At 30.6% G+C, this 23,510-nt stretch overlaps 1 pseudogene; it reads left to right on the plus strand.

The window, feature by feature from the left end:
• LOC149555134 (protein ACCELERATED CELL DEATH 6-like) overlaps positions 1–23,510 on the plus strand; it is a 160,888-nt pseudogene that overhangs the window by 100,242 nt on the left and 37,136 nt on the right.

Here is a 23,510-nt window from a genome sequence, read left to right on the forward strand (position 1 = left end):
CCTCGACAACGATGGACTTCCTATGGAGTTTTATCAAGCTATGTGGCTGCATATTAAGGAGGATTTCTATCACTTGTACTTGGAGGCCATCGAAAAAGGATCGTTGGGTCTTACTATCAATGGTGGTATAATTATATTTATTTCCAAAGGAAAAAAGGAAGATACCATTTCTAGTTGGCGCCCTATCACATTGCTTAATACTTCCTACAAAATCATAGCAAAGGCATTGGCTATTAGAATTAAACCTATTGTGCAAGAAATTGTTAAACCTAAGCAAATAGGGTTCATTACTGGAAGATTCATCCTTGATAGCCTAATGTTGGCATGGGATCCATGTGAATGGCCCCAACAAATAGGCCAAAGTGATATTTTGATCAAACTTAATTTTGACAAAGCCTATGATAGAATACATTGGATCTTCATTTTTAGAATGCTTCAATGGTTGGGATTTGGGCCTATGTTTCAAGCCCATGTGTGAATGTTGTTCAAGGATGTTAATACTTAGATTATCATTAATAATATGATGATAGATTCATTTCCACTACAATGATCTATATGATAGGGATGCCCTTTATTTCCATATCTTTATGCCCTTATAGCTGATGCCTTAAGATATATTCTTAACTATGCTAATAGCATGAAATGGATTTTAGGAATCTCAATTCCATATGATGCTATTGTAATTAACTCACACTATGTTGATGATAACATGTTGTTTCTTCAAAATACTGAAAAAGATGTAAGAAATACTCTGGATATTTTACAGTTATATTGTGTTGTTTCAAGATCCAAGCTAGCAAATGACAAGACTAAATTCTTGTTGGTACAATATGGTCCAATCCATCATTGGATTCCTAAAGATTGGAAGCAAATCAAACATGGGGAAATCATGAGGTATCTTGGTATACCTTTTGGTATTGGGGTACCTCTATGCAATATGTGGAGATGGTATCTTGATAGGGTAAGGAATAAACTATATAATTGGGGAAATAAATTCCTTTCCTTGGCTAGTAAAATTTAGGTTGTTAATAAAATCTTTCTAGCAACCCATGTTTAGTTCTCATAATGTTGGATGCCTTCTAAGAAGGGATATGAGGACTTAGTTAAAATTATTCATCAATTTCTATGGGCTAAATGGGACGGTACTGGAGGTTTTATTTCTACCTCATGGACTCATTGTATTCAACCTAAAAGCAAAGGAGGACTAGGACTAATAGATCCAAGAACACAAGAATTTTGTCTGGCATCCAAATGGATAATCAGAGCTACTCATGAGAATGAGCCATGGATGATACTCATATGGAATCGTATTCATCTTGCTACTGTGAAAGGTGAATGGCAGCATGTGGGGACAACTTGGTAAAGTGCTTCACGCCTCTTTCTTTTCAATCAAGGCCTCTTTCTCACTCTAGTCTATATGGAAAGCTTGGCAGCATATTTGTTGTCTTTTTAGTTGGAATGGATATTCTCTTCAACTTGGCTTTAGTTTTTCCACTTCTTCTATCTGGTGGAACAAACACATTCATTATTAGAATCAACCTCTTTCCTTAATGTTTCCAAAGCACTCTTGTCATATGTTTAAAGAAGGAATTAGCATAGTTGGGGACCTTTGGGATTTCCATTCAATGGATTGGTTGTCGTGGCACACACTTAAAATTAAATTTGGTTTGAGTAATAGTTATAAAACATTCCTAATTTTTGTCCAATCTGTTGTCCCTTTGGAATTGTCTATGAAACTATGCACTCCAATACAATGTAATTTTTTCAAGGATTGGCGATGGTTGTCTTCATATCCCTTTTTTCGTTTCCCTTTAAAGAAGGTTTACTTACATTTGCTTCCTATGCTGCATGTGAAATATTGATTGAATATTAAATGGAAATGTAGATTTAATGAATCTTTTTGGCTAAAATTGTCGGGTCAAATTTGGAAGACAAAAATCAATGCAGATGCTCAATTGCTCGCTTGGAAGATTCTATATTGTAATCTTCCCATTGAGGATATGTTGAAATGTATAATGGTCCAGCCGATCAATTGCCCATTCTGCTATAAATCAGAGAGCATGAGACATATTTTTTGGGACTGCTTGTTTGTGAATAAGTAGTGGAATTTTGTTTTCAATGATTTGATTGCTATTTTTTATCACAAGCTAAGTTGGAAAGAGGCTCTTCTAGGGGTGGGTTTACATAAAAATATTATTGCTGATGGCATGTAACAGGTTATATTATGGAGAAGAAGATGTACAATGGTCTTTAGTAATCACAATAGTCATCATCTGGAATTTTTACTTTTAAGGCTTTATTCAGACATTTTCTATTGTCTGATATCTCTTTTCTCTCAACTACAGGTTGCTAACAAATATTTGAGACTGGATTTTCATATTCAACAAATTAAAGCTCAGATTAATCAACTACTTGGCAAGAAAGAGATCAATATAGGGCGTCACATAGCTGCATTTTTATGGGACTAATTTCTAGATTTTTCCATACAGTTGCTATTTGTATTGCTCCAACAATGTCATATACTATTTTTTGTGTATCTATCTGATTTTTTTCTTCCAGTTTCTAATTGCAACTTTGTAATTCACATTTTTTTAATATATTAAATATATATATATATATATATATATATATATATATATATATATATATATGAAAAACTTATTTAGGATGTTATGGAAAAAATTACTTACTTGTTCATGCATCAAAAAGAAATGAAAAACCTACAGTTCAAAGTTCAATCCAATAAGAAAATGAAAATATTGTAAATTTATATTATATAAAATGGTGAGAAAAATAAACAACATTGGACAATAGTGTGCAAGAATTTAATACCTCTTTACCGTTGGTAGATATTAATTCACAAATAACATGCACTGGATGGGCAGATTTACACGTAGTGCTTAAGAATTAGGATTGGAAATGAGAGCAATGCAATTAATAAAGATAGGTGAGTAACAAAATATTAATATGGATAGGTAAAGTAACAAGTTATTAATAAAATCTATTTGTCAAGGTCTCTTGCGATTTGATAGTCATTAATTGTATGCCATGCATGTGTACAATAGACATCACATTGTTCAAAGGATACAGTGAGAAGGTAATGGCACCAACTACGGTGCAACATATTTGCACTGAGCCGCTACCTGTCTACACACCCTAGGCTGCCCACACCGTGATGTCCTTTGCTGACAACACAGCCAGTAAATAATTCATCTTGTCAGCGAAACAATAATTGCCATGCAAAATATTTTTGTTTGCTTCAACATAATTTTTCACTTACTATAGCACAAAATATATTCTATTTTTTCTAACCAAATCTTTTATACATTTTAAGATTTAGTTTAATGTCTAAAAATTTTAAAAATATAGATAATAAAAATATTATTATTTTTGTTTAATTTTAGATAATTTCAAACTTAAAACTATTAAAATAATTAAAATAATAAACTCATTTTAAAAATGATAAAATATATTTTATTGAAAACTTATTTATAAGTATTATTTCATAATTCTTTAGTTAATAAAAATAGGTAATATAAAATTAGTATTTAAATGATGCATTATAAGGTTGTGAATTAAATTATTATTGAATAAAAATTAAAAGAGTAATTACTAAACAAAATTTCTTCTCCATGTGTAAGACATCATCTCTTGATCGATAGAGTGTACATCAAAATAAAAACAACTAATTCCTACAAGAATGTTTATTGAATTCACAATCAATATGTACAAAGCTCGTATATGTATTTTTTTCTATGAATTTATATTTTAGTTTGCTAACATTTCTTTTGTCTATAATAGAGACCAACCAAAAATTACTCTATAGGCAGAAAAACTTGTTGAAAGTTATTGCAACATGACAATAGTAAAAAAATTGAACCTAATGTAAAATATGTGGGAGCAATCATGTATCTTTGGGTTTCCTTCAAATTTTAGTTTTAAGTTATAATTAAGAAAAAAAATTTAAAAAAATTTGTTTTCATAAATCATAAGATTTTTATTTTATTTATAAAGTTGCAAAGATTATTTTTTGTTATTTTCATGTTTTAATTATTTTAAAGCTTTAATTTGATTTGTCAACCATTTTACCAAATGTTATAATGATAAAAAAAAAAAATTTAAAAATGAAGTTTACTTTTACATTTAAGTCTTGTTTTAATTAAATTGTAATATATGATTAATTTTAATTGATTATTAGGCAAGAGCCTACAACACAATGGTTATTTGTGAGCCCCTTATCGAAGAGGTCTTGGGTTCAAATCTACTCGTGGTCATACCGATTAAAAAAAATAAATTAAATTGATTATTCATAAATATCTATTTTTTATTATTATTCATAACATTTTAAATAATTTGAGTGTTAAGATAAGGATACCAATTTACAAAATATTATAATAACAAACTTTAAAAAATAAATAAATTTACTTTTAGATTTAAGTCTTATAAAATATATTTTAGTTTTAGTTTTACATTTAGGTCATGTTTTAGTTCTAAATTTCAATATATATCTAGATTTAATTTACTGTTCATAAATTTATCTTTTATATTATACATAATATTTTAAATTTATTTATTTATTATAAAAAATACATATACGAGCTTTGTACAATAATAATTAGTGTTGACTTCAGTCTTTTACCAATTAAAAAAATTAAATTAAATTGATTATTCATAAATATCTATTTTTTATTATTATTCATAACATTTTAAATAATTTGAGTGTTAAGATAAGGATACCGATTTACAAAATATTATAATAACAAATTTTAAAAAATAAATAAATTTACTTTTTAGATTTAAGTCTTATAAAATATATTTTAGTTTTAGTTTTACATTTAGGTCTTGTTTTAGTTCTAAATTCCAATATATATCTAGATTTAATTTACTGTTCATAAATTTATCTTTTATATTATACATAATATTTTAAATTTATTTATTTATTATAAAAAATACATATACGAGCTTTGTACAATAATAATTAGTGTTGACTTCAGCCTTTTACCGATTAAAAAAATTAAATTAAATTGATTATTCATAAATATCTATTTTTTATTATTATTCATAACATTTAAAATAATTTGAGTGTTAAGATAAGGATACCGATTTACAAAATATTATAATAAAAAATTTGAAAAAATAAATAAATTTACTTTTAGATTTCAGTCTTATAAAATATATTTTAGTTTTAGTTTTACATTTAGGTCTTGTTTTAGTTCTAAATTCCAATATATATCTAGATTTAATTTAGTGTTCATAAATTTATCTTTTATATTATACATAATATTTTAAATTTATTTAATTTTTATTTCATAGTTAGAATTGTGATTAGATTAAGGTTTAAAAGTTCCAAATAAAGGGTTAATCATAGTTAGAATTATAATTAGGGTTCCATTTTTTATTAGAGTTGGTGTTAAGGTAAGAATTGAGATTACATTAAAAAGTATGCGTAGTTTTGTGATACTGATAATGGGTTAGGATTGTGTTTACAATTTGAACTAAGATTTTTTATTAAAAATACACCTAGTCTAGGCTTACCTATTGCACCTTATTAAAGGTGCAATTTCCTAGTTTTAATTATGATTTAAACACAGTTTCTATCTTAGTAGTTATGTTTAATGATTTGAATTTTATTCAAGTTTTTATATATTGAAATAATTATATTATTGACATTATATTACATATGTTATTTTATTTTCTATTAATTATTATTAAAGCATAGATACAAAAAGTTCAAACAGTATTAAAGAGGATCACAACAACAAAATAGAAGGTTATGTCAATAGACTTTTGGTCGATTGATGGTGAAGTTGAATGGCTCACAAAAGAGTCCACTAGAATCAAGTCATCGTGCGTCCACTAATTTTGACTAGTATGAAAATTTATATTATATAATACTTAATATATCTAATTGATTAAAAAATATTTTAAATATTATTTATTTTAATATAATATAATAATAAAGTTAAGATCTAAAACTTATTATTCAATAAATTATTTACAACTAAATAATATATATTTTTATCTTAATTCTAAATTTAAAAAATCATCTATGATTAAATCATCTATGATTTTTACCATTACCCTTGCAATTAAACCATTTAATATTTAAAAATTGGAGTTTAATTTTTTTTTAAAGTTTATCTAAAGTTTTAATTTGTTGTCAGCAATTTAAAAATAAGTAGCTGCACGTTTGGACAACACATATGCAAATATTATATATTTAAAAAAATATTATAATTTTGACACTGAACTTTAAAATATATGAAAAGATTTGATTAAAAAAAATAACCCAGCTAAAAATTTATCTTGGCACGGCAAGAGTCATTTCGTTTACAGTAATTTTGCACGGCAAGATATATTTGGCTGACGGCACCGTCAGTGAAGGACAGCCCAAGGCGCGTAGATGGGCAGCGGCTCGGTGCAAATATGTTGCACCGGAGCCGGTGCCGCAGGTAATTGGAATCATCGAACCCCACGTTGCTTATGTACTCTGTATTTTTATGAATCATCGATAGTTTTATACAATTAATGACTATCAAATCGCAGGCAACTGTGACAGCTATATTTTATTAATAACTTGTTACTTTACCTGTCCATATTAATATTTTGTTACTTCAAATATCTTTATTAATTGCATTGCTCTCATTTCCAATCCTAATTCTTAACCGCTACATGTGAATCTGCCCATTTATTTCCTGGCATGACCAGTTTATGCAGGGATGATGCCGATCTCTTCCCAGAAATATGCAGCTATACAGAGCCGCCGAACAGGGGTATGTGTTTCAATTGAACGGGCTCATTGCTGAAGAGCTCAATATTCTCCACGAGTTTACTGCTCTAGGGAGTAGTTCACTGCATATTATAGCAGTTTCTCGAGGCAATCTGCGATTTATTAAAAAGCTGCTTGAAGAGGTCAAGACAGATTTGGATGCAGGGCGTGAATTCGTTAGGGCTAAGAACTCAGATGGAAATAGTGCACTTCACCTCTCAGCTTTTTATGGGCATTATGAATTGGTGGAAGAATTCCTCAATCTGATGGAAGGAGATGAAGAGGCCGGTAATTTTTTGGAGTTTCAAAATGACGAAGGCAACACCGCTCTTCATGAAGCGGCAAAGAGGGGAAATTATGAGGTTGTTGAGGCACTACTGAAGCATTCACGCAGTGGAGATGATCTGATCGGATTACCAAATAATGCGGGTGAAACGGCTCTTTTTGTAGCTTGCCAGAGTGGTCATGAAGAGATCGTTGAGAGATTGCTGCGTTGCACGACTCACAACAGCAATAAGAAGAGAGGAGATGGCCAAACACCACTTCATTCCGCGGTCTTCTACAGGCACACAGGTAACTCTGTTGAATCTTACGAACTCCAGTAAAGATGAATAAAACTGCTCTTCAGTCTTCCTTGCCCTACTTTGTTCAACCTTTTTTTTTTTTTTTGAAATCAAGAATATAATTTTTTGTACTCTTTTAATAGCTCCCAGATATCGATAGATGAGCATTTGGTGTTTTCACTTCCTGTAGCTTCTGTTGTATGGTTCTCCGAGAGTTAATTCCGACCTCTTGCGCACCTAAGATACCCCCATAGGTATTGAGTCTCAAGAATAAATGCAACGTTACATAGGAAAATTTAGTGTGTAGAAGTGTTGGTTTATACAAATGTATCATCGTAGATGGTTAAATAGTGTCGTACTATGATAGTTTAAAAAAAGGTAAAGTTACGCAAGGAACAAAGATGTGAATGGTTGAGACAATCATAATTCTATTGTACAAAAATAAAACAATAAAACTTAAGAATAAACAAAACTATTTTTTCAAAAGAAAAGAAATTTAGTTATTTAAAAAGTATGAGAATTAAAATACAAATGAATATATAAGTAAGCTCATCTGGGATTATAAAAATACATTAAATGTTAAAGATGACTTCGATACTAAGCTTGGTAGTTTAAATATTTGTTATAAATAAAATAAAATATTCAAAAAAAGTAATTGAAATTGAGTTATTTTAAAATGTTGATAATTGGAAAATAAATGAGGGTATAAGTAAATTCATCTATATTATATACACAAATAAAATGTGTATTTTTACCACTCCATTTAAAGTAGGAGCTATAATGTGAGGGTTCTTAAAATATAGACTTTATTAATTATTATATGTGAATTAGAAAGAAAGGCTAAATAAGTTACATGATCATGTCTATATGCAAAATATTGAAATAAAATCATATATTTAATAGCTTTAAACAAAAATTATATATATGTGTGTGTAAAGTTTGAAAAATAAATACCTATAATTGTTATACTTAACTAAAAGTGTTTTAAAATAAAAGTGAACTATAAAATTTGTTTCAGAATTAACATTTACATAATTTTTTAAAGTAAAATCAAGTAAAAGATAAAATGTAATCTATTGAAAAATAAGAAGCCAATTGAAATTTGATTTGAAACATTATTTGATTATAATTCAAATCCTCAAAAATACAACATGAAGTGTTCTTATACAACCTTGATTTAAGGAAATCCAAATATCAGCCTAAATTATGATAAAAACTATAAATTTTACAAACCAAATACAAAGAGGTGGTAGTGAAAGTTAATGCAAAGCTCTATCATTAAATTTCAGAGTGTAACTACAAATGAGACTTAAGATTAAAAAATGTAAAATGTAATACATATCTATAGGGAAGTGGTTCAGTACTGCCTAGACTAACTTTGCACATCTATAGTTCCTAATTCATATGCCAAAATTTGTTAATTTTTTCCATGAACCTTCATAGGTGAGTGAAGAGCTAAAGCTAACCTTTTGGCTTTCCCATATTTATGGAGTTCTATGTAGAACCAGTGTGTCATTCTGAAATTGAAGAAAACTAAAAATGATCAACTATTAGTACATGTGCCATCAACTATTAGTACATGTGTGATCATTTTCCAAAACTTTTTATAAGTGATAATTAGAGGAAGATAGCACCAAGAACTGCTTCCTAAGATTAAAAGGAAATACACTTGTTTAGAAATTAAGAGAATTGACAAATAAGTTAAATATAAGTTAGATAGAGAGTTTTGACAAAAAATTATTTAAATGATTGAACACAGAAATAAAACTACTTCTCACTCAAACAAATTTCAGCAATATATCATATTTTAAATATTCTGACTTGAGATATACATGCATATGCGGATAAGTATTGCCAAAAAAAATTATATGTTCGTTTTATGGAATCTTGTTGTCTTTAGAGCTCAGAGCATGCTAATAGCCAACTTTATAGTCTGTATACTGAAAAACAAAGCTATGCAACATCCCACCTATATTAACAATATCCAGGCAAAATTTATACTCTCAGAAGTACAAGAATTTAGACTACAATGTATTGTTTGAATTTCTTATAGACGCAAACAACAAGTAATACATGTTTTCTCTAAAAGCTAACCTTAAATTGAAAAAATTAACTTACCCATGAAGAAGAATACCTAACTGGTAAAAAAGGCTTGACTGGGTTTGGTGTGGATTGCACAAATGGAAGTTGAACCTATTGGCAAAATCAGTGATTTACAGTCTCAACATGAGCAGATCTGTTATTTTTAGGAAAATATGTCAAGCAGATCTCACCTTTCACAAAAAATTTCATGGTTTGACCTTCAAAATCATTGTGAAAAAAATATTGATATATATTTAAGAAATTTTAGAGAAGAATTTTGTTACTTTAGAGTTTTAGAATTGTTAAATATATAATTATAATTTGATTATTAATTTATAATACTAAAATATAGAAAATTACATTAGAAGGCTTTTTATTTTCAATTAATGTAGATTTTTTTTTGTAAGGGAGAGGAAAAATGCAAGTTTGAAGTTTAAAAAAGAAATAGTAAGATTCAATTTTTTTAAAAAAAATTAAATAACAAAACTTTTGGTACAATTTGAATTACAAGGTTTTTTTTAGACATATGCAAGTAAAATAAAATATATGCATACCATATCATAACATATTATATTAAAATTTAATCCTATATAAATATTGTTTAACTATTTTACATTATGAACTTAGCTTATAAATATTATTTTAGAAAAATAACTATTAAGCTCAGATTTAAATTATTTTGAAAAAAAAGTGACCAATTCCACAATAATACACAGTGTTTTGATCTGAAAGAATTGGTTTCTAAATTTTATTTTAATTTATTGAACATCCATCAATCAATTTAGTAACTCAGCTTTGCAGAGAAATAGTCAACAAATTAAAATGGGATAATTCAATCACAATTTCTAAAATACAAAAGAAGAAATCTAGAAAAGCAACCAAATTATGAGCTTGGTGCAACCTCAATAATACTATTAAAAGGTACATTAAAGATAGCTAGTTATTGAAAAGAGCTATTGATATTTGTAAATCTGTTGATAAATTTGAAATGGCATGAAAGGAGGGATCACTTTTCATGGTGGCTGCCATGGCAAATCACATCCTTAGTTGTTGAAATGTCTGTCTGGAACAAGCCAAAATCTCAAAATCCCAGTGCCCAAGACATCTCTGTATTGAGTACTTAAGTATCTTAGTATTCTCATCTTTATTTCAATTTTATTTTTGAATATTACTATTAGATATTTAATATTTTACTATATTGAATATTCAATAATTCTAATTAATGTTGCAATTTTTCTATTTTAAGTATTTTAATTTGGTATGTTCTATTGAAACATCATTTCATAACTAACATTTCAAATTCTATATGTATACTAGAAAGCACCCTGTCATTCCCTTGTCATCATCTCATGACCATCCCCAATGTCCCATAAATAAGATTCATTTTCCCTATCCCTAGAAACTCGACCCAACCTCTAGTCATCCCAATGTACCTGAGTACTCATGTTACAGTGAAATAAGCAAAACATTTTAATCCAATTTGTACGTGTAATAAACAGTGCTGCCTTATTTCATTTTCACTATTGGCCTTTCATAATCGCATGTCTAGAGTTCAAATCATTGGCCTTTCACATTCTCCTTTTTCTTAGAGGCATTTCTTTTCTCGTTCAAATATATCTACTAGTCGAAATATTTTAAAACATCCAACTAACAGTCAAAATTATTCAAAAAAAAAAAAAAAAGTTAGATGTTTATATTGAAGTTTGATGTTGCTGTCGAAAGTATGTCAGCTTAACCAAAGAGCTTCAACGTAGGCCTTACTTATTAATTCTGAGTGAAAAAGTCATTGTTACTATTTTTTATTTAATCAATAAATATGATATGCTTGCTTCGACATCTGAACTATTTACCGATGAAATAAAAGCAGATCGACGAAGGCGTGCACTCAGAACAAGCGAAAGAAAACGTTTAATAATGAACTATTTAGCAGATTAACAAATTTTCAACAGTTTCTTTTTTAAATTTTTGAAAGTTTTTTTGATAATATTGTCTAAAAGAAATCGACAATTGTATTTTAATGGTAGCGATAGTACAAGATAGCGAGCCCGAAGAAACATTTGACTTGCGGATTCAGTATGTTGAATAGACGATCCCTTGATTCCGGCCTGCTGCTCTCGTTTCCAATCCTTATTCTCAAATCTGTCCATCTATTTCCTGCCATGATCAGTTCCTGCGATGTTGCCGATCTCTTCCCAGAAATATGCAGCTCCATGAATGAGTATCCCCGTGTCTTCCCAGGAATGGACCAGTCGGCTATACGTAGCCGCCGAAAGGGGGAATGTGTTTCAGCTTAACAGACTCATTAGAAACAATCTCAATATTTTCCATGAGTTTACCGCCGGTCTACGGAATAGTCCCCCGCATATAGCTGTTTCTCGACGTAATCTGGGATTTATTAAAAATCTGCTTGAAGAGGTCAAGAAAGATTTAGATGCAGGGCCTGAATTTGTCAGGATGAAAATTCAGATGGAAATAGTGCGCTTCACATTGCAGCTTTTTATGAGCATTATGAATTGGTGGAAGAGTTGCTTAGTCTGATGGGAGAGATGAAGAGGCGAGCAATTTTATGAGGTTTCAGAATGAAGAAGGAAACACTGTTCTTCACGAAGCTGCAAAGGGGAGAACTTACAAGGTTGTGGAGGCACTATTGACGCATTCCCGTGATGAAGATGATCTGATTGGATTACCAAATAATGCGGGTGAAACGGCTCTTTTTGTAGCTTGCTAGATTGGACATGAAGAAAAACAGAAAAAAAATAAGATTGTGAAAACAATCTTTTTCTATTTTAGAAAAAATAGAAAAAGAATAGTTTTTATCTTCAAAAGGAAACTTTAAGTTTTTTTAACAATAAATCAAGTTTTATCCTATGTTGAGAAGTTTTTCTCTTATCTTCAAGAGGTCATATCTTTCTTTTTTGTGAAGACAAAAATATCAATGTGTGAATAGAAATATTGCAGTAGCAACTGTGAAGTTGAATATGTAATGAGTTTTTTTTAGCAATAAGAATACCAATACTCACCCTATGAATGTTTTCTTGACATATTGTCAAGATTTTAGGACGTATATCTATGTATTGTCATTTCTCTTGTTATTGTTATTTATTTCTCTTATTATTTCTTTGCATCTAACTTGTGTTGTAAACTATATTGTTTCTAGTTAATGCTTCCGCTTCTATAACAAGTGATATCAGAGCAATTTCTTTTTTACAAAAGCTATGTTAGAATTTGGTGTTGAGTTTTTTGCAACATCAAATGGCAAAGGTTTCAAATGCAAGATTTGAGGTGGAGAAATTTAATGACAAAACCAACTTTGAGCTATGGAAGCTCAAGACATGTGACTTGTTAGTACAGCATGGATTGCATAAGACATTAGCTAGAAAGTCAAAGAAACCAATAAATATAATAGAGAATGATTGGGAAGATTTGGATATGAGAACCCTAAGCATGATCCAGTTGGGTTTGGCAGATGAGGCTCTTTTTAACATTGTTGAAGAAGATACAGCTGTAGGTTTATGGGGTAGAATGGAGAGTCTTTATATGACAAAATCCTTGACAAATCAAATCTACTTGAAGAGGCAACTGTATAGCTTGCGAATGAAGGAAGGTATAAAAATTGTTGATCATTTAAATGTTTTTAATACTCTAATTTGTCCATTGGGTAGTATGGATGTAAAAATCGATGATGAAGACAAAGCAATTACTGTTATGTTGTTCGCTTGAATCCTAGAATCACTTAGTTACTTCTATTAGTTTTAGTACAACTGACTCCCTTGAATTTGATTTTGTTGTGGGAGCTTTGTTGTCTGAAGAGGTGTGAAGGAAGTCTAATATAGAAACCTCCACACTAGAAGCAATGGTGGCTAGAGGTCGTTCCATATAAAAAGAGGAAGGTTCAAGAGATAAATCCAAATCCAAGTCAAGAGGTAAAAAGAGTAGGGGAAAATGTTGGTATTGCAATAAAGCAAGGCATCTCAAGAAAGATTGTTGGAAAATAAAAGAAGAGACTAATGAATCCATAAAGGAAGTGAGCCTAGCTGAGGAAAATTCAAGTATGATTGGTGAATTGTTATCTGTTTGTACTATCTTACAAAATCAAGGTGAATGGATTTTGGATTTTGGTGCTTATGATCACATGTGTCCACATAGGAGTTGGTTTTCTTCTTACCAACCTATTCTTGGAGGTGTTGAAATTTATGTGAAATAATGCTTCTTATTAGACTGTTGGGATTGGGAGTACTAGAATCAAGATGTTTGTGTAAAGAAACTAACAGACGTAAAACATGTGAAAAACTAAAAAAGAATTTAATTTCCTTGGAAGTTTTGGATTCTGGTGTTTATAAATTCTCTTGTCAAAGTGGAGTTCTTAAAGTGTCTAATGGAATTTTAGTGGTGATGAAGGCTAAAAAAGTTGAAAACCATTATAGGTTGGAAGGAAATATAGATGTAAGTCATGCAACAGTGGTATCTAAGGAAAGTGATGAATTTACTCATTTATGGCACCAATGATTGGGTCATATGAGCGAGAAAGGGCTTAAGGTACTGGTAAATCATAAGTCCACTTCCAAACTTAAAATCTTTGAATTTGAATTTTTGCAAGCATTGTGTATTTGGAAAGCAATGTAGACAGAAGTTTAAATCTAGTAGCCATACAAGCAAAGGTTTTCTAGACTATATTCATTCAGATGTTTGGTGTCCATCCCTTGTAGTTTCTTTTGGAAGAGCATCATATTTTGTGACATATATAGATGACTACTCAAGATAAGTATGGGTCTTTTTTAATTAAAAGTAAAGATGATGTGTTTGGTGTATTCAAACAATTTAGAGTTTTTTTTGGAAAAAGTACAAACAGATTGATCAAGTATTTGAGAACAGATAATGAGTGTGAGTTCACATCTTCAGAGTTTGAGAACTATTGCAAAGAAGCTAGGATCATAAGGCATAAAACCACAGTTTACACTCCTAAAAAAATGATATTGGTAAACACATGAATATGACTCTTCTAGAGAGAGTAAGAAGTATGCTCAGTAATGCTAAATTGTAACAAGAGTTGTGGGTAGAAGCAATTAATATAGCATGCTATCTGGTAAATTAGTTACCATCAATTGCAATAGAGTGCAAGATTCTTGAAGAGGTATGGACAGGTCATTCATGTGATTTTTCAAATCTAAAAATATTTGGTTGTGATGCTTATGCTCTCGTTTCTAAAAATCAACATTCTAAGTTAGACCCAAAATCTAAGAAATACTCCTTTGTTGGCTATGGTGATAGAGTTAAGGGATATAGATTGTGAGATCCTACTTCCCATGAAATCATCATTAGTAGAGACATAGTATTTGATGAATCCTCTCTAAAAAAATCAAATTTTGTAGAAAATAATTTGGAACAGGAAGAAGTACCACAATATCGGCAAGTTCAATTGGGAGCTCATCCAGCTACAAAAGAAAAAGAGCTAGAAAATCTCTTTGAAGAAGAAGGTGTAGATTTAGAAAATATATAGGAAACTATAGAAATACCACAACCATCCCTTAGAAGATCTACATGAGTTAAGAATCCTCCTAAAAGGTATGATGATTTCATTTCATCAGTTGCTTTGATGTCTAACGATGGGGAGCCAAGTTGTTATCAAGAAGCAATGAGTAATGCTAAATGGAAAATAACAATAAAGGAGGAAATGGATGCTTTAGAGAAGAATAAGACATGGGACTTGGTATAACTTCAAAGGGGTAGAAAGGTTGTTGGTTGCAAGTGGGTCTACAAACTGAAGAAGGGTGTTGATGATAAATCTGACAGGTACAAGGCAAGGTTGGTAGAAAAAGGATATTCTCAAAAAGAAGGTATTGATTTTCATGAGGTTTTTTCACTAGTTGTTAAGCTTGTTTCTTTTCGGATTGTATTAGCATTAATTGCATTATTAATCTTGAGTTAGAGCAACTAAATGTTAAAACAACATTTCTACATGGAGATTTGAATGAGGATATATATATGGAACAACCAAAAGGGTTTGTTCTTGATTGCAACAAAAAAATTGTTTGCAAACTCAAGAAATCATTGTATGGCCTGAAAGAGTCACCCAAGCAATGGTACAAGAAGTTTGATTCCTTCACGATGAGCCAAAACTTTGTAAGAAGTGAGTATAACCACTGTGTTTACTTTAAAAGTTTATAAAATGACTTATTCATTATCTTGGTATTATTATGTTGATGATATGCTTGTAGCAAGTAAAAGCATGAATGAAATTAATAAGTTGAAGGCTCAGTTGGCTAGGACGTTTGATATGAAGGATCTAGGAGTAGAAAAATAAATTTTGGATATAGAGATACATAGAGACAAGGAACATGGTAAGCTTTGGTTATCACAGAAGAAATATGTGGAGAAGATTATCATTAGATTTGGTATGCAAAATGTGAAACCTGTTAATATCCATTTGATTTCCCATTTCAAGCTTTCTTTAAGTTTATGTCCTCATACTAAGGAAGAAAATGATTATATGTCTCGTTTACCTTATGCAAATGTAGTAGGAAGTTTAATGTATGCAATGGTATGTACAAGACCAGATATTTCACATATAGTGGGTGTTGTTAGTAGATACATGGAAAATCTAGGTAAAGAGCATTGGGAAATAGTGAAATGGGTGCTTTGGTATCTTAGAATCACAAGTAATTATTGTATCACCTATAATGGTTGTAGCGATTCAGTGTGTGGTTATGTTGGTTTTGATTTTGTAGGTGATTTGGAGAAAAGGAGATCTACATCAGGTTATGTCTTTACTCTTGCAGGTGGAGCAATTAGTTGGATGTAAAATCTCCAAGTGATGGTTGCTCAATCTACAACTGAGGCAGAATATATGGTTGTCTCATATGCATGTAAAGATGCAATTTGGTTGAAGGGTTTTTGGGTGAATTTGGAAAAGTGCAGGATAATGTGAATCTTATATTTTGTGATAGTCAAAGTGCTATCCATTTGGCTAAAAATCCATCTTATCACAGTGTCATTTTGTAAGACAAGTTATTGAAGAAGGTGGAGTATCTCTTGAATAGGTCCATACACCAAAACATTGTGTTGATACATTTACTAAACCAATGCTGGTAGAGAAGCTAAAATGGAGTGTGGCGTCTCTTGGTTTGCAAAAGGGGTGATACATGGGCTTGAGAAAGTATTTGGTAAATTATCTTCAAGGTGGAGATTCTTAGATAATGACAACAATGAAGAAAAACAAAAAAAACAAGATTTTGAAAAAAATCTTTTTTCTATTTTAGAAAAATAATAGTTTTTATCTTCAAAAGGAAACTTTAAGTTTTTTAAGGAATAAATCAAGTTTTGTTCTATGTTGAGAAGTTTTTCTCTAATCTTCAAGAGGTTATATCTTTCTTCTTTGTGAAGGCAAAAATATCAATGCCTGAATAGAAATATTGCAGCAACAATAGTGAAGTAGAAGATGTAATGAGTTTCTTTTGAGCAATAAGAATACCAATACTTTCTCTTTAGATGTTTCCTTGACATATTGTCAAGGTTTTACCATGTATATCTATGTATTGTCATTTCTCTTATTATTGTTATTTATTTATCTTATTATTTCTTTGCATCTAACTTGCGTTGTACAGTATATTGTTTATGGTTAATGCTTCCACTTCCATAACATATTGTTGGACTTGATGAAATCCGTTAGTAAAAACAATATGAAGAGAGGTGATGGCCAAACACCACTTCATTCTACAGTCTTCTACGGGCAGACAGGCAGCTCTATTGAATCTTACAAAACAAAATAATGATGAATAAAAGTGCTCTTCCTGTCCTTGTTGCAACAATTTTCTACTATTTGTTTTATTTTAAAAATCAATGATAAACATTTTTATACACTTTTAATAGCTCACAAATATCAATAGTCAAGCATTTGGGTCTTTCCCTTGCTATAGTTTTTGTTCTATGGTTCTATAAGAGTTTGTTTAGACCTTCTAGTTATAACATTATATTTTTTGTTAAATATATTTTTATATAGGCTTGGTGAAAAACCCTCTATTACACTTAAATAAAATGAGAAAGTTCAAATAAATTAAAGACCAATAATAAAGTATCATTAAGGATGTGTTTGTTTGTGTAAGTACAAATAGAAATTTCTTAGGGCATATCTTCAATCACTATGCATCATCTTATATTCTATTATGCGACACTCCATTACCTTTTAGCACTAACCTCATCATTATCTACAACTAATACTACTTTGAATCAATTAATTTAAACTCATATGTTTATCTGTGTCCTCTTCACAACACAAAATTTTCAAGAAATATGAAGCATTCGAATACTTCCAACAACAACTATCATTGAAAAAAATTGAGATTGTTTATAACTAGTGACATATATTGATAAAATTCAATGTGGTTCCTCAAATTGACAATAATGTTCTATCATTGAAAATGCTTGTACTTCATCCACTAGGCATGATTTAATGCTCTTTTTTTTTTATTCCAACCACCTTAATCTATGGGATCTCCGTCCACCTTAAAAATACAATAAAAGAAACTCTAACTAGTTTTTGTTTGTTGCATCATTTTCTTGGTCTCTATTTACTAATTTTCATATTTGTTTAATTTTGTAAGAAATGTTCAAATAAGCCTTATTGTCAATCTCCTAGCTTTTTAACAAGATCTACATTTTGGATACTTTGTTACGCTCCAAAATTATATGAATATTAGTTTAATTTTAGATCTTAAGTTTTCATCTTTCCTCATGGACTTTTCTTTTATCTGCATTTTATATTTAAGGTTTATTTATTTGTTTAGTTGGTGAACAAGCGGGCTATACTTTTTTTTAACACCCTAGTTATACATGGCTACATGGTTTTTATGTTCCTTATTAAACAATACAAGGTGTGTGTGTGTGTGTGTGTGTGTGTGTGTGTGTGTGTGTGTGTGTGTGTGTGTGTGTGTGTGTGTGTGTGTGTGTGTGTGTGTGTGTGTGTGTGTGTGTGTGATGAATTACTATTCATTAGTTGGAGAGGTCCTTGGTTTATGACCTTCCTTTGCATTTAGAGGGGCAACTTGTTGATATGGGATAATTTGATTTTAATGTTTAAGAGAAAAATGAATATGGAAGTTTATAATAATCATTCTTGCTAACTAAATATTAAAAAAAATTTACAAGAATTCAAACTAAGAAAGATTTAAACTTCATTAGTAATACCAATGAACTATGCATACAAGTATTCAACAAAGCAATATTGATTTTTATATCACAAGTGCACTTCTTCATAACAAGGAAGATTACTTATCACATAAAATCGATTTCGATGACACTTTGCCTTCACAAAATGAATAATGAAAAGTTATATTTCCATATGCTAAATATAATAAATATAGTTTGAACATTCAAGATTAATTAAAAATAATTTCAAAATAACATTGCTTTCAATATATGAAGTTGTACTACTTCAATGGTTATGATAACCTCCCAATTCATAAAGCCTCAAAAAGTCCCTTTTATAAAGAGAATTTCTCTTATATATATTTGACATTGATGTAACTACATTTTTGAGGACAATGACCACCTCTCAATTACATGTTTTTTGACGATAAGATAATTTCATTTCAACACCAATTCAGGGCACTACGCTGGTATGGGATGACCTATGGCTTGAGATAATCCACTCTCTAGTATTTTCATAGCCAAGGTGGTCCTATCACCACTTTCAAGAGATGACTAGAAATCTTATAAACTAGCATTTGCCAAGATGGCATCACCGATGTCCAAAAGACTTCTTTTCATAATCAAGGCATGAATGTATTGATGTTGTCCATGTGGGAGTCTACATGAATCACAAACTCCAACTCCACAACTTATTAGGCAATTGGAAATAGTTCAAAATAAATGAAACCATGCATAGTTCATTGAAATCATCATTATCAAAATGTTTTACATAGTTTATTTCAAACAACCATTCTTCTTGATTCCATCATAAGATCTATTTGATTGTATGTAATAAAGAGTTAGTTTGTATATATTTTAAACCATTGTTACATATACTTAAGGTAGGCTTTAGACATCATAGAGCAGTTCATTAGTAGTTCAACTTCAAATTCTCCACTGTAGGGTTTGCAAATTTAATGAATTTTTTTTCCATAAGGTTTTTATAAATTAGAGAAATATAATTTATTTTATAGAGAATATTTAGTAAAAATTAATTCTCTCTAGTTTTCTACTATAGCACAACTATTTGTGTAAGTGTTGAAACCTATGTTAAATTTTATGTGTTCTTTATTTGCACTTATTCCCCTATTTTATAACCTCGATATGGTACTAGAGCATAAAGACTTGGACCTATTAGAGAGAAAAGAAAGAAGAAATATATGTTGGAATATTCAAATGGGAAGAATGCTTTTGAGAGGGGGGTGAATTAGAAGTACCACACTTTTAACCTTTTCAAATCCTTTGAAACAAATAACTAAAAGTGAACTACATGTGTGTAAGCATATTAAATAAACATAAAATAAAAACATGCATCAACACACATAACAGTAGATTTGGTAACCCAAAAACCCTCTAGGAATAAGAAGGTAAAGTCAGGGTGGGGATGATACCCACAAAATCACTGTAGCAATAATTGTTTGACCACTTCTGATGGTCTGCCCTGTGAAAGGCCTACCCTGTTAAAGGCTTTGCACTGTGTCAATAGTGACTTGGTTAAAGGATTTACAAACACTTTACATGAAGTGTCACCTTGTTAAAGGATTTAGTCACCTCTTCAAAGGATCTACAGAAGTGTTGTTAAGCTAACCTATCATCATAGGGTTTTCTCTATCTAATACAAGTGCTAGAGAGTATTAGAAATCTTTGACCTGATTGCTTACAATCTTCAATTGCTGATTTCAGGCACTTGATCTGCTCATTCTGATGTGATACTTGCTTTATCTGATATCTATTCATATCCCTTGTACTTTTTTGATTAACTGGATGTGCAATTGCTACTCAATTAACTAAGTCTGTGATACCTCTATTGTTTTCCATGTTCTGCAATTTTGCTTGTCTACTTAGAAACTTCCTTGACTTCTCTTCAGCAACATAAAGTCATGGGGTCTAAGCCTTCTTATAAAGACTTCGTAGACTTATGGTTAGGTGTGGATCTACGATCCATATTGAATCTTGAATTTCTGCTCATTCCTTGCATTTTTCTCATTGGTTGCATGCCTTCTCCATTTTTCTTATTGGTTGCATGTTGATTACATAGGAAATATAAAAGATTCATTCTTATCCTTATTATCCTTCAAAATCCTTTTATGTCGGCTCAAAAAATGGTTTACATTTGAGTTTGTGAGGGCACAAACTCATATGTTGATTTTGTGTTACTCAGCACATACTGGATTACTGGTGCTCTGAACATATACTATCCTACTTTGCTCGGCACCTATTACATTCTATCTTGCTTGGCACATGTATGAATCTGGCTCACTTGGCATATGGAGTGTTCTAACTTGCTCAGCATCAACTATGACTCGGCACCTATATATCACTTGGCACCTATATAATGCTCGACATATAGTGTACTCAGCTCTTATATAAAAAGTGGTTAAGTGTGTTAACACTCAATTGTCAAAACCAAAATGAGACCAACAATATATTATTAGAGCCATCCAATAGAGGCAGCTTATTTGCATTAAAATAATTATTTGTTTCAATGGAAAATATGAGAAAAAAGTGTTAAGAAAGAAAATGAAATTCTAATTTGTGAATTTAGATATTTTGAATGATGAATTGAGAAAATTAGAGAAGTGTAATTTAGAATTAGTGGAGAATTTGAAAAAGTCTACAAAGGAGCAACTAAAATTCTCTACATTTCATCACTAAAAACTAAAATGTTTTTAAAGGACCCATTTCATCATTATAAACTAAATGTAGAGAATTTTTTTCTCTCCATGATTTACCTTCCAAGAAACTTTCCACATGTTATTTTCTCATTGCACATCCCTCACATACCTTTGGACTTGATGATATCTTTGGAAGCCCATGCATCATTTGTAATCTCTCCATTAGTTTGAGACTTTGATTATTGACATATCCCAAATGCGCACGCCATAACCTTCTCATATCATCATATTGGGAAATAACAAACATGTTTTTATCTCCACATTTAGAAGCAAATTATTGAAACTTGTATAGTCCATTCTCCATTTTACAAATTGTAGTAAGAGCTATAATTATCATTGACATCTTTGATTAAGCACTTATCATTGTAGAATTCTACTTTATATCTCTGACTTGAAATTTGAGATATTAATAATAGATTTGTTATTAATTTAGGGACTAACTTCACATTTTTAAACAAACCATTATCAACCTTGACATTACCAGTCCCTTAAATTCTAAAGCACTATTACCTACCAAATATATGTTCTCTGTATTATTTCACATATTGATTTTGATGTAGGAGTGTCCTAGGTGTAAGATAAATCTTGCATCACCCAAAAATATTTCATTTTTGCTTCTTGAACAAGGGCTGCAAGGTTATTGATTTTGAAGGCTTTATACTTAGTAAGCCAGTCATGTACGAGTTCAGAATGTCCTAATTTTAGAGGTGGATGTTCATCTTGGATATATCTATTGACATTAAGGTCCATTTGTCTATTGGTGACTTAAAACTTAGTCAGTTGGTTACATTGCTACCGAGCTCTACAATTGCTACCGAGCTTATCATTCATCTGGTAATGTTAACCAAGTGTTTCATTTGCTCTCAAGCTAAGTAGCTAGAATGCAGTTCATACCGAAATTCACAGTGTCTACCAAGATCTTGAGATAGTTTACATTATTTTCCAAGTTCTACAGTGTTTACCAAGCATCAGAGGCAATGCATAGTGTAAACCAAGCATAGTAATGGCTACTGAGCTATCTAGTAGAAGCGAAGAAGATCGTAGAGTTCACTAAGTTCTGTAGTGTTAACTAAGTTTTTTCGTGTTAACCAAGTTCTATAGTGTCTATTGAGCTTGTAGTGTTAATGATAAGAATATTGTGTTGACCAAGTTATGCAATGTCAACTGATTGATTAAGTATCCACTAAGATTTTCAGTATTCATCGAGTCACACAATGATGACCAAGTTCTTACTTCTTGAAGTGATTAGTATGGACTGAGCCTCAATGTCAATTGAGTGCCTGAGTGTGCCGAGTGTTGATAGTATTTTTTGAGTATCAAAACATCACCAAGTTTGTCCTCAGAGCCCAAGTTACAACAATTGGGTAGACTTTGTGAATTATAGTTAATTTGTTATTGTAGCTGACTCCAGTAAGTAATTGATTGGATTGATATATAGGTAATGTATAGTATCACATCCAACATGATACTAGAAGTAGTAAGAAGTAGATGAGAGAAAATTAATGGCTACAAGAAGTATATGGTAGAAAAAAGATTTATCTATCACAGCAACGTGATCATTGTAATTCAATGATTCTCAACCAACAAACTAAGCTGTAGATTAGAGATCAGCCAATTTAATTCATCCTAATAGGTGTATCAATCAAATCCTTTAATAGGGTAGACTTAATAGTCTTTTTTCCAAATCTCTTAACGTAGTCCATACTTTTTTTTATGTTTGTAAATTCTTTCACAAGGTGGACTAATAGTCCTTATTGCTCCTAACAGGGAAGATCACCAGAAGTGATCAATTGTAAGCCTTAGTAGACCAATTTTATACTGCAGTACTAAATCCTGTGGGTATCATTCCCACTCCAATTTTACTTTCTACTTGGAAGACTTTTGGGTCACGAGTATGTGCAGGATCATTGTGTACCAAACTATGGCCTTAAGTGGCAGTGAAAAACTAGCAAATCAAGGTTATGTCAACTTGACACATAATTTTAAAGTGGTTCTGGACTTTATATCAAATAGTTTTAAGAAAATAATCTATAGAAAATTTAATCTAGCTTCTAAACTACAACGCCTTATCTGGAGAAAAAATTATTTGATTGGTCAAAAGTTTGGATTTTAATGCAGTACTACAAAAATTTCAGGGCAAAAATAAAAAGTAGGTGTATGTTTGACCACCTTAATCATAATCAAATGATAATATTTTTAAATATAATTTTAGATATAAAAAGTAGACTCATGCCTGGA

The sequence above is a fragment of the Cupressus sempervirens genome, chromosome 5, assembly GCF_028749045.1.
Source record: "Cupressus sempervirens isolate cs-2001-9-10 chromosome 5, ASM2874904v1, whole genome shotgun sequence".
Classification (NCBI taxonomy): Eukaryota; Viridiplantae; Streptophyta; class Pinopsida; order Cupressales; family Cupressaceae; genus Cupressus; species Cupressus sempervirens.